Source organism: Palaemon carinicauda, chromosome 15, assembly GCF_036898095.1.
Source record: "Palaemon carinicauda isolate YSFRI2023 chromosome 15, ASM3689809v2, whole genome shotgun sequence".
Taxonomy (NCBI): Eukaryota; Metazoa; Arthropoda; class Malacostraca; order Decapoda; family Palaemonidae; genus Palaemon; species Palaemon carinicauda.
The window spans coordinates 130,100,286-130,102,785 of record NC_090739.1 but is presented as its reverse complement, the minus strand read 5'-3'; the positions used below and the strand labels follow the sequence as shown (position 1 = coordinate 130,102,785).

General features: G+C 32.4%; 1 protein-coding gene across 1 annotated transcript in view; it reads left to right on the top strand.

Moving 5' to 3' along the window:
* The window catches only part of LOC137654178 (heme-binding protein 2-like), an 8,349-nt gene that overhangs the window by 561 nt on the left and 5,288 nt on the right, over nucleotides 1-2,500 (top strand). The window lies entirely within an intron of this gene.

Below are 2,500 nucleotides of genomic sequence, written 5' to 3'. Positions count from 1 at the left end.
ACACACACACACACACATATATATATATATATATATATATATATATATATATATATACAATATGTATGTATATATATATATATATATATATATATGTGTATATATATATATATATAGTATAATATGTGTTGTGTGTGTGTGTGTGTGTGTGTGTGTATTACTTGCTAAGCTACAACCCTAGCTGGAAAAGCAGGATGCTATAAGCCCAAAGAGCTCCAACAAGGAAAATAGCCCAGTGAGGAAAGGAAACAAGGGAAAAATAAAATATTTTAAGAACAGCAACAACACCTAAACAAATATTTCCTATATAAACTAAAAAAACTTAACACAACAAGAAGTAAAGAAATTAGACAGAATAGTGGTGCCCTAGTGTACCCTCAAGGAAGAGAACTCTTATCCATGAACATGTGTGTGCATGCATTTATATGTGCATTTACATAGTTTTCATTTGGCAATTTTGCAAATGAAAGAGAAACATAAGATATGAAAAACACAAAATATTTCTATGTAAATGTAAAGGAAAATAAAACAATTGTATAGGCTTACATTATACTGTTGATTACAATGACAGCGAGTAGGCCTACGTGGAAAATAAACATGAATTGTTAGACTACTTTGGTTTAAACTATTCGTAAGAATCATTTATATAAAATAAAAGAGAGAGAGAGAGAGAGAGAGAGAGAGAGAGAGGAGAGAGAGAGAGAGAGAGAGGAGAGAGAGAGAGAGAGAGAGAGAGAGAGAGTAATAAAAATAAGTAATAAGTAGAAATAGGAAATATAAAGACGTATGTACACAAAGCAGTTACGGAGAGAGAAGACAGTCTATAATGATGAGAATTTTTTTCCTTTTTTTTCCTTCCTTCTCGACGGTTTCATAACTTTGTCCGGTTACATTGGCTGGAGTCAGTAATGACTACCTGGGAGTCTCTCTCTCTCTCTCTCTCTCTCTCTCTCTCTCTCTCTCTCTCTCTCTCTCTCCTTCTGACAAAGGACAGACATTGTTTGAATAGAAATTGGGGTTAATGCTAGGCAATGCAAGGGACAGAGGGACAATTTTATAAGAATTTATCATTGTCACAAAGGGAAGAATATAGTTATGTAGTTAGGTTAGACATTTGTAGTAGATAGATAGATAGTTATGTTGATAGATAGATATAAAAATCTGAACATTAATTCAAATTATATAGACGATGAATGGCATTTGTTGCGAACCAAAAAGTAAAAAAAACATAAATAAACACTAACACACACACACACACACACACACATATATATATATATATATATATATATATATATATATATATATATATATATATATATATATATATATATATATATATGTGTATGTATATATATATATATATATATATATATATATATATATATATATATATATATATATATATATATATATATATATATACATACATATATATATGTGTGTGTGTATAAATAATGTGGTGGTGTAACATACACGTTGGAAATGTAACTTTCATGCAAAGAGCAATTCCCATTCATCACGCAAAGCAAATCAGACAAAATTTGCTTGAAAATTCTTTGTCCTCTGACGTACCTAGCGTCATTGTTCACTAGAGTACAAAGGGAAATTTTTTCTAGAGAGACCTTGAAATATTTATATACACTGTAGCGTACACAAGTTCATCAGAATGACAAATAGCATTCGAGATGAAATGAAAACAAAAAAAACATGAAGGTGGTTTCTTTGATTTGATTACAATTAGAACAACCAATCTATTGGTAATGGAAATATATTTTTTTCCTTCAATAATTATTTATGGTATAATTATTATTATTTTACAATCAACACACTTTCATCAAGAAAAAAAAAAAAGGTCGAAAATGTCATAAACCTGTAAGCTAGATTTTACAAAATCCCAGACTCCCAGTACGTGTTCAGGTTCAGGTTCAGGTTCTGGGGTTAGGCATAGCCTTTACAACGGCGCCTTTGCTAAGGACGAATACAGACAAATATCATATTATCGCAATTTACGATTCGTTGAAAATTACAAATGCTCAACAAACAAGCAAATGAATGTGGTTACTAACGTGAGTAAACATCGTGAGAGAATTTGATAGGAAAAATTAAGATAGAGGATGTGCCTTGCCAGAAGTCCAGCGTTTCACATTAAATCAGAATGTAGGCTGAAGTTTTTGGATCTTGGGTATTCTACTGGTAGGTAGTATGTTGGCCAGGGCACTAGCATCCCGTTGAGATACTACAGCTAGAGAGTTATGTGGTCCTTTGACTGGCCAGACAGCACTATATTGGATCCTTCTCTCCGGTTACGGTTCATTTTCCTTTCGTCTACACACACTGAATAGTCCGGCATATTCTTACATATTCTCCTCTGTCCTCACACACCTGACAACACTTGAGATTACCAAACAATTCTTCTTCACCCAAGGGGTTAACTACTGCACTGCAATTGTTCAGTGGCTACTTTCTTCTTGGTACGGGTAGAAGAGACTTTATCTAT